Source organism: Pelecanus crispus, chromosome 9 (assembly GCF_030463565.1).
Source record: "Pelecanus crispus isolate bPelCri1 chromosome 9, bPelCri1.pri, whole genome shotgun sequence".
In the NCBI taxonomy this organism is placed as follows: Eukaryota; Metazoa; Chordata; class Aves; order Pelecaniformes; family Pelecanidae; genus Pelecanus; species Pelecanus crispus.
Window position 1 is genome coordinate 43,027,031 of NC_134651.1, and position 15,155 is coordinate 43,042,185.

Below are 15,155 nucleotides of genomic sequence, written 5' to 3' on the forward strand. Positions count from 1 at the left end.
GCAAAGACATCCAGGTGACTAAAAGAATTTCCATGCATGCATGCTTATGGCCTTCACAGTGACTTAATGCTGCTTGGAAGGAAAGATTTTAATTGGAAGTAGGCAAATTACGATTTCTTTTTTTTTTTACTGCAGAAAGCCAGGACTAATTACATAACTCTGTTGCTGTTTTTTAAAATGAAATTTGATATAAGTTACCATTAGAAAGGGTCATAACATCAAAAATAGTGTGAAGAGATCAGCCTAGACATTTTAAGAAGGACTTTTTTTCCCCTTTTCTTTCCATCTTTTTAACCCTGGTTCTTCTCCAGGACGCGCGGTGAACTGCTGGCAGTGGGCTCGGTGCACGTTACTGAGGGGTAGGTCACCTTCCTGTCACACGGTTTATATCCTCCCGCTTATCTGCATTCTTCATAGCGACACTGGCAAACACTTGGCTTTTACCGCACACCGTCTGGCTGTCCACAGCTTCTGCAATGTGAATCCTCCACGGCCGAACGCTTCAGTGGAGTTTTTTCCTACCTCTCCAGGAATTTATGCCTTCTGAATAAGGAGGATTTAAACCATTCCTGTAGCAATTAATTAATCCGTAGCTAAAATAATGATCTGTAAAATGAACGGCCTGTGCATTTCTGAGATGGCTTTGACCTGCATTTGAAAAGGCCACAGGTGAAATACATGCACAACACGTCCAATTCGCATTAGCAGCCAGGGTTTGGATGCGTGTGAAATGCTCGTGCATCCACGTTTTGGTATGATGCAGTTGCCAGTTCTCTGCATTTCTGCTTTCCGAGGCTATAATATTACACCTCCTTTTCCAGACCTTCAAGTCCTTTTTGTCTTGTCCTGTGAGTGACTTGATTAGAACTCTGCTTAAAACTCTGCTTAATCCCATACTTCAAATAATTTTGTCTGAGTCTGCAGTATCTTTGCTTAAAACACTAAGTGTAGCAAACCACAAACATCGTTCGCACCCTTGCATATTTAAGGCTGGTCAGAGTCTCCGGTACGATACGTCACTACCCATGTAGGCAGCAGGGGCTATATGGATCGTGGTCTGTTCTCGTTCTAATTAAAGAGAAGCAAAGGAATAAGTATTAGATTCTTGATCCACAGTGAATAAAAACGTATTTTAAGGGTATCTTAGGACCGGCAAATCACTTTAAAGGGGAAGAAAGAGGGCATATTTTTGACACACAGGGAGCTGCCGTGGTTCTGAAGATGAGCAGCAAAGCAGCTGGGCTCTGCTTGTGTTTTCACTTCTGTAAGTGGAGAGACGGTCTTTAATTCATTGCAGGCTTTAGCTGGGATGCTTAAAATGGTGTGGAAAGTGAAGCAGCAAGTTTGACTGTCATAACATTAGGTGAGTTATCAGTAACCTGTCTGAAAAGTCGATGGGGGAAAGACGGCCGCAGCGAACAGCAGAGCGACGCCTTTAACAAGTAACTGTGCTGCTAACAAAGTGTTATCCCCTCGTGCCGCTGCTAGGAAGGCATCGTCACAGTCTCCGTGTGCTTGACGTGCTAAACTTGCCTGAAAATGTTCAGTAAGCAAGCTGACCTTCTGGGGAAGGCCAGAGAAACTAATAATGTATAATTGCAATTAATTGTAATAATTTATAACTGTAATCAATATCCATGTCTCATTTTGGTAACATTTCTTATTTTGTAAGCTATGTACAAAGTTAGTCTTTTGGCATTTGGCGCTTTACGGAGTCATTTGTAGGTTCTTTTACTGAAGCTAGCTTTGGCTTTGTGCCGTGAACGGGAGAAAGGATTGAGTTGCATCAGTCATCATATATTACTACCCGTAGTTAAAAAAGCATCGGATGGGAAATGGCAGTTACAGAAAAGCCTAAATCTTCAGCTGGATTTAGCTGCACTTTTGACTGCTGTCTAGGGAGCTTTCACTCTGCGTGGAGGGACGTGCAGTCAGGATGAGACTCGCGCAGAGTTGTGCCCAGGTTTCGTCACGGGAATCGACTCCGGCCACACGCGGCAGTGAGCAGACAAGCCAAATGAATTACTTCCAGCATGCAAGTTTTCCATGTTGAGGGAGAGAGAACGCAGCCTCAAAAATGATTTCCACTGAAGCAGCAAATACTGACAGGCCCAACAGATAGAAATTTATCTTACTTCCATTTCTGCTACAATTGAACTCTCCCCCCGACCCTTTTACACTGATTAAACACGTGTTTCTTCTCGCCATTCAGCCTGGTAAAAATAGAGTTGTGCTGGATCAGGGCCATGAACGGCATCTATCAGTTTGATAATTTTTTTCCCCAAGACTAGATAAAAAGATATACTGGGCATTTAATGGATTTCTGATCAGATTAATATGATGTCCGCCATTCTTTCTGGCCTAACAACTGGATTTTTGTAGCAACAAAGGTCAGTAAATATTTTGGGGGTTTTGTTTTGAGCAAAGCACAGTACTTAAAATATGCAACCTGCTGACAGTAAATTCAGACCTAGCAATATCATTTAGCATGCTAATGCGTAACACTGTGCAAATTATAATTATTTCCTGAGAATACCACTTCTGTGGAAGAAATTCTTTAGTTAAAAAAAAATCCCTGTAAAAAGCATGGCTCTGCATATATATTTACACAGCTTGTTTACATGGCATTATATCAATTTATTAGATTGTAAAATCCGGCATGTGCTGGTTTTGGCTGGGATAGGGTTAATTTTCTCCATAGTAGCTCGTATGGGGCCGTGTTTCGGATCTGTGCTGGAAAGAGCGTTGATAACCCAGGGATGTTTCGTTCCTGCTGAGCAGCGCTGACACCGAGCCAAGGCCGTTTCTGCCTCTCGCCCCACCCCAGCAGCGAGCAGGCTGGGGGCACCGGGAGCTGGGGGGGACACGGCCGGGACAGCTGACCCCCCCTGACCAAGGGATGTCCCACACCGTACGGCGTCAGGCCCAGCACACAGAGCTGGGGGAAGGAGGAGGCCGGGGGGGACGTTGGGAGCGATGGCGTTTGGCTGCCCAAGGCACCGTTACGCGGGATGGAGCCCTGCTTCCCTGGGGATGGCTGAGTGCTGCCTGCCCATGGGGAGGGGTGAAGGAATTCCTTGCTTCGCTTGGCTTCCGTGCACGGCTTTTGCTTTACCTATTAAACTGCCTTTATCTCAACCCACGAGTTCTCTCACTTTTACTCTTCCGATTCTCTCCCCCATGCCACCGGGGGGGAGTAAGCGAGCAAGCGAGCGGCTGCATGGGGCTTAGCTAGCGGCTGGGTTAAACCATGACACAACAGTTAACAGAAAGTTAAATTTTTGTAACAACCTCTAGAAAAAAAGAAATAATTAAGCTTTTCATTAGAGAGAAACCTATTCTAGCCACTGCATAGTTTAGCCCAGTACCTGTGAAAAAAACCCATGTAGCATCTAAACCAAGAGGGACACAAATATTTGGAAAGTGTTATGCAATTCTATGGTGACCTGGTTTAATTGATAAATATCAGCAATGACTTTTTCCAGGTGCATACAGATTACTGGGTAGTTAGTGTTAGGAAATCACAATGAATTTGCAGCACTGCAAACACAGAAATATCCATACATTTTTCTTGCAGTGACACAGAACTACCCAGGCCATTATCCATCCACTGCACAGTATTGCCGTGTCGTTTAATGTTCCTTGGTTACTATTCGAAAACAGTGAGAAGATACTCATGCTCTGGTAATGTAAAGTGTTCCTGTGAAAGGGGTTTGAATTTCCATGAGCATGTTGGTGCAATAAAGAGTACCAATGCTAAGGAGCTCTAATCCATGCATTATTTGTGTTGGCTGAAACCTTTACTAGACAGCTAGAGACAATGTCTTCCCTACACAGAGCTAAAAACCCAAATTCTCCCAGTGGCTCTCCTTGTATAGGTCTGACAGATCTGTCTCTCCTTAATGACTACGGGAAGACAGGAGTCCAAGAGGCGTATTTATGTTCTTATCAGCTCTGCTCCTGGTGAATTTACAAGATAAATCTGGCAGCTGTGGTATACCTGTCTGGCCGAATGCCCCTGGCCAGGCAGTCATTGTGCCTCTGGAGCTACCCAACAGCTCCGGTAGCTCCACCGTAGCATGTCACACCTTCAAAATACTGTTCAAACCAGGTTTTTGCCTAACTAACATCACACAGAGCGATGTGGTCCATCTGCTTAACCCTGGCATGTGGGAAGTGCAGATGCGAGATCAGCATGGACAGGTTGCAACTGTTTTTTTCTGATTACAGCCTCCAGCCTACAGAAATTGCTTTTCCACCAACTATTTCATTTGCTTTCTCACATCATTTCCACATGTTTAATCACTCATTTTTTGCTGTCTTTCTTCTGGAAACGAAGACTAACAAAAGAGATACTCTGTAATATGGCTTTGCAGGCTGTGATTGAGCGAGAAGCTGATGCCAGGCTGCTCTGGGCAAGGATTCTGTGAATGTAGGGACAATTTCTGAAAGGTCAGGTCTGTCGCCCACAGACGGGGAAGAGGGTAAACAGATGGCGTTGCCCGGACTAAGTTCCCAAAGACGTCTCGTCTCTTGCACCCAGAGCTTCCGAGAAGTTGTTAATGGTTGTATGAAACTTTTTGAGGCAGAAGAACACGTTATTTATCCTTGCTTTCGTTTATGCTAGACAGGCAGTTTCAGCTTTTTCAAACTGTAGATCCCCTGAACGTTTTCTGCTGGCGTTGCAGACTGTTGTCTAGTGGATTTAACCCTGCTGACCATAGGCCTGCCTTTATTAGTTCACATGCACAGATCCCTTAGAAGTAGCTCAAAAGCTTTTATATCCGTTTTTGTTACTGTGTGATCTGACCATTTCTGGAGAAGCCAGCAGACAAGCGTGAGCTACCCATGGACTCGGGAGATAAGATGTTTCATAGCCATGAGCTTGCACCGCTCTTTGAAAGGAGGCTCTTCCCCTCCAGCGCTGTCTGCAGTGCTCACTTTCATCTGGGCAGGGTTCGTAAAAGAATTCTTGGAACGGGCTGCTGCCCTGGCCAGCTGCTGATGCCTTTTGGAGCTGATATTATGCTTAAAGAAATCAATCGTGGATGTTCCTACCATCTCTTCCAGTCAACCCTAATTAATACAGACCGAGACCTTCTCCATTTCATATACACTTGGCATTGACTCCTAACACTTCACCCTACATACTGAATGACAGCAGAAGTTGCACTGCAGCCAGTGTCATTTGTGTTACAGAAATAAGCCTAGCCGCACGCACTCTGAAAGCCTTTTTTAATGTAATGAAGGCCATTTGTGGCCTTCATTTATCTTTATGTCTTTTCCAGTTCTACTCCTATTGTGCCTACAGAATTCAGGAATCCGTTTTAGATTAATACAAAAGCTATACAATGCTCTTTTCTGTGATTCTTTACTCTTTGGCTCCCCAAGTGCTAGCAGTTCCTAGTCATGTTTTGTGTTCATACTCTCTTTTTCTGTCTTTCTGTTTTGTCCCAGAGGTTATAGCTTGTGCACACCAACACCCACTGGCACTGACAGGATTCTCCAGAGTCCCTTCTGGCTATTCCAGCACAAAAGAGGAGCCTCGGAAAAGACATTGGCAGCTATTTGTAGAAGTACTTTCTCCCCACAAAACAGCTCCAGTTCCTGGGGATCTGAGTTTGGAGCGTAAGGTGTGCTGCTGCCACTTACATGCAGATACCGTCATTATCAGCTGGCTTAGAAAAGACCAAAAGCTAGGCTGCTTTTACATTTTATAAGATCTGCATAAAAATATAATCCATTTTAATTCCACAATTATATTGGAGGCGATGCCAGGTTTTAAAAGGAAGAATGTGTTTCTGGCAGGACTCCAGGTATTTCGGTTCTTTCTTTTCCTGTCTATTGGTTGGAGCAGAGACCAGGGCAGGACTCCGGCCTCCTGCTGCACCGCGGACCCGAGTTTACTCTGTAGCCGGCACAGGGAGGCTGTCCAGAGGTGACTTAACTTTATCTTGAGAAAGCACTTTCAAGTCTTGAGTGAATGGTGCCAAATTAGAGCAAAATGTGTGTAATTGCAAAGTGGAACTCGTTACATTTCACATGGGAAGCCATGAGAAAATGAAACTGCAGCAGGTGAATGTGACTGTGTGTGTACCTCTCGTCTCACCTCCTCAGTCCTACCTGCTGCTTGACCGAGCTGTGCTGAAAACAGGAGACCCTGATTTACATTATTTTGGAAAACAGAAACCAGAAACTGTTGTATGTCCATTTAGGGATTTGCAAGATGTGTGACAATGCGCAAATCTACCACATGCAACAAAACCAGAGGAATTTATACTGGATGGTACTGAAGGAAATCTTCCTTTTCCAGCAAGGAGACACTAGATCATGTTATTTGGTAAACGCAGATGAGAAAGCACGGGCCTGTGAAGCAGGGATGGGGAAAACTAAACACAGTCAAAAGAGGTAAGGCTGGGAGCATGAGGAGTCTATCCTTTCTCCTTCCCTGAGAGACAGTAGAAGTCCTAGGAGCTTTACAACTGAAAGAGGGTAAAGATACACTTCTGTATAAAAATCACTGTAAGAGTGTTTGGGAAGAGCACCCGGCCCAGAGGTCAGGAGCGCAGGATTGCCGGGATAAGGAGAAGTTACCGTGTTAGAGGTGACGCCATCCCTGGTCACCGGTAAGGCTTTGGTTTGAGGAATGATTTCAGATTGATGCTGCACAGGTCAGGGAGAAAACAATCTATAGTGTGTGCAACCATACTTAAACATTCAATACTTACCAGCTGCTCGGCATCCCAGCCCTTGCTGTTAATAGAAGGTAAAAGATGGCAAGACTATGTCGGAGGGCTTAGCGTTTTCTTTCTCGCTTCCAAGCTTTCTGTCAGAAATTCGAAGGAGACAAACCCAGCCTATTACGCACGCTGCCTTTGTACCCAAAACTGCTCTTTGCTACTGTAAGCTGGCTCTCTTCATTAAATGTATTTACTTAGCAGTAGATCTGTTGTTATGTATGAATAATTAACAAGGAAAGATGTCACTTACTGCATTAGCGCCGCACGTTTCTGGCTGCCTGAATTCCCAGTCCTACAAAGCCTGTAACAGGAAACTGTAAGCCCAATCTCTCATTTTACAGAGTTTAATTCTGGCTATGTTTCTTATCTTGGTGCATTACCTAACTGTTGAAAGTGACAAAAACAGATGCTGTAAAATGCAGGAAAAATGCAGCTGGACTGAACCGCAAGTATTAACAAAGCATATTCCCTTGATATACACTAATCTTACACCTTCAAACCCAGGAAAGATTCAGTTAAACTCACAATCGTTTTATAGTCTCTGTAGAACCATAGAAGCTTAGGGATCCTTTGTTATTCCTCCATAAAGAGGAAAGTTATAGTGAATGTGCCCTTCTTAAGTTGGGTGTTTTTAAATACTAACGTTTATTGCTCTGCAGTTTCTCTTTAATGTGTGCATAGAGAACAAGAAAACACCTAGCTGCACAGGCGTATTTTTAGAAACAGTAAAAGAGTCCTCTGTTAATAACTGGTTACCTCTTTTGCCGTTTGCATAGCTGATCATTGTTAATGATCCAGTTAACAGGACTCATTAGGGAGGCTGAAAGACTTGCAGTTATATAGTGCGTGATCTGTGATGCTCGGGAATGCAGCGTGCATGCATGGAGCTGTCACATCTCTGGGAAAGCTCCCTTGGTTGGACACGCACAAAACTGCCCCATTTCGGTCCCACGTGCCAAACCTGTCCGTCCCTACATTTCTATTAATTTGCAGAAGTGAACTAATGTGGCCCAGCTGCAGCAATGCCTTTGGATCGACACCGAACCTCCGGATTCTCCCGCTGCTGAAGCGGAGCCTTCCCCAGAGCTCCAGTCTGGGGCTAACAGTCCTCCTTCCCACAGAGGCGCAGTACCTGGGAGCAAGCCGATGCTCAGATTTCATAACAGTTTCCGAGAACATTTGGATAGAGTAAGAACAAGAAGTAAATACCTAAATAACATCAGAGCCCCTCTGCTTTATTCTCCTCGCTGCTTTTGGACGCAGATCAAGACTAAAGGCACTGGTCTCCAGCACATAATTCCAGGGTTTTTATTAGGTGACTCCCTGATCAGCTTTGTTGAGTAGCCAAAGCGCATTACCAGGTGATGGCGGAGCTAGCAGCCCACGGCCCGCTGTGTGAGCAGCCAGCCAGGCAGGGCTCAGCTTTGTGCAGAGGCAGGTGGAGCCGGCTGGGTAATCCCCGCGCCACCTCGCACTGTGTAGCACAGGCATATCCAAAAAGCCTCGACGCTTTCCTCACCAAATAAACCAGACCGGACCGTCAGTCCCAGGTTCCAGCCTGTAGTAAACTCAGCTGCACGCAACATCTCTTAAAAAAAATGCAGCTTGGCCCGTGTTTTCTGCAAGGCCATCTCTGTTGTTTATGTGGGGACACTAATGAAAAATGAGTTTAATTTTATGTGTTCTTGATGTGGCATCTGGATTGCCAAAGCATTACGTTAAGTCGGCCCCAAGTAAAGATTTTCTGCATAATAAAAAAAAAAGATAAAAGGATTACCAATACATTAGCTGTGTTTTTGCAGAGCTCAGCCGTACGTGTGTGTATAGGAAACACAATACTTTGCTTGCAAGCTGAGCCCTGTGCATCTCACAGGACATTAATGCAGAAGTGGGAGAAATCTAATCTTAATCTTCTAGAGACCAAAACACTGATATAACATGTCATGCCCTGTCATCACCTGTTGCTAAGGGTTGAGATATTCCCAGTGTCGGAAGGAGACTGTGAATGAGGAGTGCATTTTGATGACTGCAGAGGAGGGGAGATTCTCAGGAACCGCTGAAGATGCTGCTATTTTGTAGTGTATAAAAGATACCTGACCTGAGGCAGCGGATCAGCAGCGGCAGCCTGAGGTGCGTGCACTGAAAACATCTCCTTTTGAGCCACTGACACATTTAGCAGCTGTCAGTCAAGGAGGAGAGCTGAACCTCTCTTAAGCAGACCTCCTCACAAGCTATTGTTGCAAAGGCCTAAAACGTGGCTCCTTCTTCGGCATTCCCTTGTCCCAGATCAAGCATCTCTTTCAGCTTCATATTCTCCTTACGTTCCTCTTTTCATCTTTTGTACGCTGCTGTCTTGCTTCCACCTGCCGCCTCCCCAGTGCCACCTGCTTGCCTCTCTTCACTTAGTCTCCTTTGTTTCTTTTCCTTGTCTCTGCTCCCTGGAGGAAGGCAGCACCATGAGCATATTGTCCCAGGTCGCTCGCCCTAGGGCTTTCTTACTCGGCTGATTATTGCAATCGCAGCCTTCCCTTGCATCACCAGGACCACTGGCACCGTACCGTATGCTTCACTGGCAAAAACAAAGCCAGAAACTGAGGGGAGGCCTGAGAAGGAAGGAGCCCCAGCAGGCAGGGTGCCAACACACCAGCGGCAAAGAAACAGAGGCACAAGCCGAGGAGACAGTGGGCTTCAAGGACAGCCAGGGCCAGAGAGCCGGAGGAGCGCAAGCCTGGAAGCAATGGCAGGTCTCTCCACCTGCGGAGGGAAACGTACAGCAAAGCAGAAGTTGGGGCAAGAGTCGCGACATCTTTTTTCATAACCAAACATCCATCTTGCCATTCAATTCCGCTAGCAGCTCAGCCTGCAGCTGTGAAAGTGGGGCTGAAGCGCTCCTTTCACCTACACTTTGCTGAGTGTCTTTGGGTTGTGAAGTCTTCTGGGCATTGCACGAGCCTGGCACAACTGGACCCCACTGGGAGACGGAGACTCTTGGCACCGCTCCCGTGCAAATTATTAGTATTTACATTATTAGTACTCTATTACTGTTGTTAATAGTAGTAGCAACCTAATACACCGTTTTCTGTGCTGTCTGGGAAGCAGGGACTCCTTTCCTATGGATTTTATGCCAGGGATTGGGAATTACAGTTCCCATGTGCACAAGATTCCTGTTCAAGCTGTAGTAAACTGCATCAAATCAGGCGTTCCAGACAAGAGCACCAAGGCAGTGCCAAATGGTGCCTTCGCTGGGCTTGGCCGGGGGACTGGGCTGGGCCGGCATGGCGTATCTTCAGCTACGAAACAAGACCTGAGAATAAACTCACACCAGTTCCTCCTGAGCCCTCCAGCGCTCGCTGCACAATCCCCAAGGAGCCTGTGGGCACGGGGGTAGCACGGCATCGCTGGTGCAGCCTCGCATCTGTGTCCCTCGTCCCCGACGGGGTTTTGAGCAGGGCCAAGTCTCTTGGATTTCTCCAGGTACCGGCTGCCCCTCTTCTGTACTATCGCAGCTGCAGGTTCTGCCCCTCGTTATTGAGCAGCAGAAATTAGCACCTCCTAGAAATGTAACTTCCAAAATGCATGCCGTTGCAAAGAAGCAGCCAGTCGGTGTTTCGAGGAGAGCCCGTGCCATGGCTCTCTGTTCCCGGGACACGATGCCGGCCTGCCTTTTCCTTGCTCTGGCCCTGGAGCTGGGCCTGCGGCAGTAGCTGGGGTGGGCTCCAGGCAGTGGCCAGTGACCAGGCTGGGCTGCAGGCAGTGGCCAGGCCAGGCTCCTGGTGGTGGCCAGCCTGGGCTCCAGGCAGTGGCCAGTGGCCAGTCCAGGCTCCAGGTGGTGGCCAGTCCGGGCTCCAGGCAGTGGCCAGTGGCCAGTCCGGGCTCCAGGTGGTGGCCAGTCCGGGCTCCAGGCAGTGGCCAGTGGCCAGTCTGGGCTCCAGGTGGTGGCCAGTCCGGGCTCCAGGCAGTGGCCAGTGGCCAGTCTGGGCTCCAGGTGGTGGCCAGTCCAGGCTCTAGGCAGTGGCCAGTGGCCAGTCCAGGCTCCAGGTGGTGGCCAGTCCGGGCTCCAGGTGGTGGCCAGTCCGGGCTCCTGGCGGTGGCCAGTCCGGGCTCCAGGTGGTGGCCAGTCCGGGCTCCAGGCGGTGGCCAGTCCGGGCTCCAGGCAGTGGCCAGTGGCCAGTCCGGGCTCCAGGCGGCGGCCAGTCCGGGCTCCTGGCGGTGGCGCTGCGAGCCCTCTGTCGCCCGGCCGAGAGGCGGCAAATCCGGCCGGGTGAGGGCTTCTGGAGGCTGAAAGTCAATCAGGGGAGAAGGGCCCGGCCAGCGGACACGCTTTGCAGAGGAGGAAGAGTTTTGGAGCAGAAAGTTAGGAAAGGGTCATCGCTCCGTCACCCAGGACTAACGAACGGCGCAAGCCCCTCTCTGCTTTGCAGGGAACCTCCCGGAGCTGAAAACGCCTCCGTTTCTCCCTAAACAGCTGGGCTAGGACTTGCGTCTCTCTGAACCACAGCTGCTTTTGCAGCCTCATTGCACAAGGCTGTGAGAGAGAAAAAAACCCACGAAGGGGAGTCCTGAGTGTGCCAAGGCAATAGAGAGGCTTGTGGGAGGCACCCTGCCCTGCTCTGCTGTCACACCGGCAGACCGCGGTGGCCTCGGTGACACCGCTGTGGGCCCTGCCGTAGCTCGCAGGGTCTCCGGCAAAACTTTCCAGGAGCAGACTGCAAACTCACCACCACATTAAGCCACGTAAAGGCTCAAAAGACTCGCAAGCCTCCTGATCGTCAGCAAACATGACATGCCGTAAAGCAGTGTCACACGTGCTGGCTGTCCCGCTAACGGTGACCAGTTCAGGGAATTTCACCCGGCCAGGGCAAACAGAGCAGCGCAACGGGGTGTGGGCTCACGCTCAGCGGGGGCAGGACAGAAAGGGCTCCCAGCATGTCTGCTGAACGAGCTGGTGACATTAGCTGGTAGCAGAAACTATGAACACAATTAGAAAAATTAAATTGCGATGCACCACACTGTCCAGTTGTCTCTAGCGAACAGGACGGAAGCCCTTCTGTTTGAGATATTAAAAAGTGGACTTGACGAATTAGTAGAAGACACATTTCCAGCTGGCAACCCTGCTCTGGGACTGCAGCATGAAGTTTAGGTCTGAGGTTTTCCTGACCCACAGAAAGGCAAGAGGCACCCCCGTTTCCTGCAGCATGCTTCCTCTTGCACCGAGCGCGTAAAATCTGTATACGAGTAGTACATCCCCACGTTTCTGGGTAGTGAGCAGAGCCCAGCAGAAAAACTGCGAGGCTCCGAGAAGTGGGGGCTCAGCGCGTCTCATTTAATTACAAGTGTAGTGCTTGCTCCACTCAGCCCCACCCACATGCCATTTCACGCCTGATTTCTTCTCTGATTTCTTTGGGGAAAGAGAGGGAATTCGAGTGCATGTAATTTGGGTTAACAAGACGCATTATATGCAGCCTCATTCTTGTAAAAACTTTCACAGGGAAATCACCCAGCCCGTGGAGAGAAAAAGTTCTCTCCTTATTGTAATTTTTCCAAGGCTAATCAAACTCTCACCGTTATCCTATTGATCACAGGGAAGGTTTGATTTTCTACCGGTTGCCTAGTTAAGGTACAGTAGCTGTTGCTTGGCTTACTACATGCTGTCAGTACAACAGAGAGCAACCCTCCATTTCTATGCTCCTTTTTGTCCCTTTCCTAGGTCCCTTTTCCTTCAAAGCTCACCTGCCTTTTGCTTTTGTGGTGCTTTACCTGCATTTCGCCTTCTCCTATATCCATTGAGCAACAAAAGGTGAAAAGCTGGGTTTATACAATTAAAATTGTCAGGATGAAAATGGGAAAAAGCAAAAATCCTGAACAGGTTTGAAAACAGGAGGCAAAGGAAAAGTTAGATATGAATGCGGCGTCCGCCAACAATATGGACAAAGGGGCTCTGTGTCCGGTACCTGTGGGTGTTACGGCATAAACTCCCTCCAGCTTGGAGCAGTAATTATACGGTATGAGCGCTTCGCGGTGGCGTGTGCCCAGAACTGTCACTGAATGCACAAGAGCTGATCCTGCCATTATTGCCACACGCTTTATAGCCACCAAAGCTTGCCTTCCTGCGCAAGGAAAAGCATCGGTCTCCATTTCAAGGTGCAGTTCCCGTCCCTCGGGGGGACAGCTGCTGTGTGCCAGCGCACAGCGAGGAGGCAGGGAGCAGCTACACAAGAGCAGCACGCTGGAGAAAGGTGTGGGCTTTGCTTTGCCTCCCTGGGCAAGGGTTTCTTTGGATGTGTTTTGTGTCCCTTCAAGTCACTTGGGAGTTTAGGAGAGCCAGAGAGAATAGCTTTTACTGTCATTATTTGATAACCAATACAGTTCCCTTTGACCCTCTCCCCTCTTCCCAAAAAAGAAAGACCAGCTCAGCATTGTGTTATTTTTCAAAGCCTTTACAAATTAAGACAGTAACATGGAAATCCTCGTTGGGTTTCAGTTCATACTTCCTCCCATGCTGGGCTGAAACGGGGATTCTTTTGTGATGGCTGTGCTGCTTTTTTTTTTTTAAACCTCCTGAATTTGGCACACTGCCCTACTTTATTTTCTTTCCATTCTCTAGTGCTGCTCCCATTGGGAGGCTCATTCGCTTCTAATGCATGGTGTTATCTTTTGCAAGTTGAACTCTAAATCCCCGTGTTGTTTTTCCTTGCTTGTTATTCAGGTACAGGGAATGTTAATGATGTCTCTTTGGCTGGTGGATTCTCTGGCTATGTGGCTTTATTTTTATTAATGTCTTTTATAAAGTAAATTACAGATAAATGTAGATTTTAACTACAGCTTAGAGATAGCACATCTGTGAGACTTCACAATCTTTCGTTTGTGGGTGAAATGCACAATAACACCTTCCGTAGCAAGACGATGTTCACAGGTGTGACTGGGAGAAGCTTTACTGAAGCAAAAGCTCCAAAACTAAAAACTGACACCTGATATGCAGAGGGACGGGGAAGGGGAGAGGGAAAGGAGCAGGAGATCTGCAAAATAACTTGTAGGCAGGGTCAGCGAGCGCTGCTCCCGCTCAGGGACAGCTGCCCATGCCAAGGAGGAAGCTTCCATTTGCAGCACTCAACAGTCCCCACCCACAGTCACCAGACAACCCTTGAATTTGAGATCCAGAGACCTTATAAAGAAAAGATCCAAGTTCTCTACTTGTCACTGATTCAAAATTCCCTGAAAACTTCCTAAAAACTTCTCAGCGACTCAGGAAAACCAGGCTATGGGTTGTTTTTTTTTTTCCACAGTAGGGCTTGCTCTCAGCGACCTCTGACTGTCCTCCTCGCCCCGGCTGTCATTCGTGAGCCTGTGGCCTAAGTCTGCAGGCGCTGGAGGACCTCCCTCCTTACGGCCGCAGCGGTAGCTGTTGACGTTGCTCAGCCAACTCAGTCTCTTCTTCCAGCACTCAGCCCTCCTGGGGAACCTGGTGCGTTGAGCTGCCTCGGGAAAGTGGTGCAGCCTCCAGGAGCCATTGGGTGAGGAAACACAGGACTAACACGATGCAAACGTAGGGTCAGCAGAGGGTAGGGTCATCGGGGGCCCTCTGTAGGTGCATGGTCCCTCCCCACGTGGGTCTTCCTGGCCGGGGACTCGGGAAGGAACCGAATGTGGCCCTATGGGGAGAGGGTTCCTGGCCCTGGCTGGAGGAACCACGCGTTTCCCGAGCCCCCGGGCTCTCTGTGCTCCCCCCTGGCTGGCGGTACTGGGTAATCCCAGCTGGGCAGCAGAGGCAGCTGGCAGAGCCGGAGCAAGCGGCTCCGTGGAGGGCTCTGCGTTTGCGGTAGGTCTTTCCAAAGACCCCGTGGGCTCCAGCCGCCACTCAGCCTTGTTCCCGGGGCAGGCGGGAGGAGGAGAAAGGGACCTGCTGCGGCTGGTGCCAGCGCAGCCCTGCGGTTGCGCGGTCCCTGCCCGGAGCGATGTGCATGGGCTCGGGGAGCGCTGGGCTCGCTGCAAGGACACGTCTGCCTTCCCAGAGAGATGCCAGGGCGGAGCAGGGAGAAGGAGAAATGCGTATTAGCATGGAGAGAAGCTGAATTTCTCTGAGTACTCTGGACTGAACTAGGATTAAAGGATTTAGTAGAGGAAAATATGTACTAGTGTCTGTAGTTTGTCTGGTTTTTATTGAACCAGGAGTCCCATGTGAGCCATGCAGTAAGCAAGCAGTAAAATCATCCAACAATGCCTTGAAAACAGCTCTGTCTCTAAACACTGCACCTCCCGGGCACTGGTTGTGTTCAGAATGACTTTCTTCATCCCAGGAGACCGTGCTACCTTGGACAACACACAGCCATCGCCAAAAATAAATAATTAAAGCTGGCTGGCGCTTGAGTCATCGATGCAGTGAGAGGAGGCGAGGCCGGAAAACAAGCTGGTGGGTTT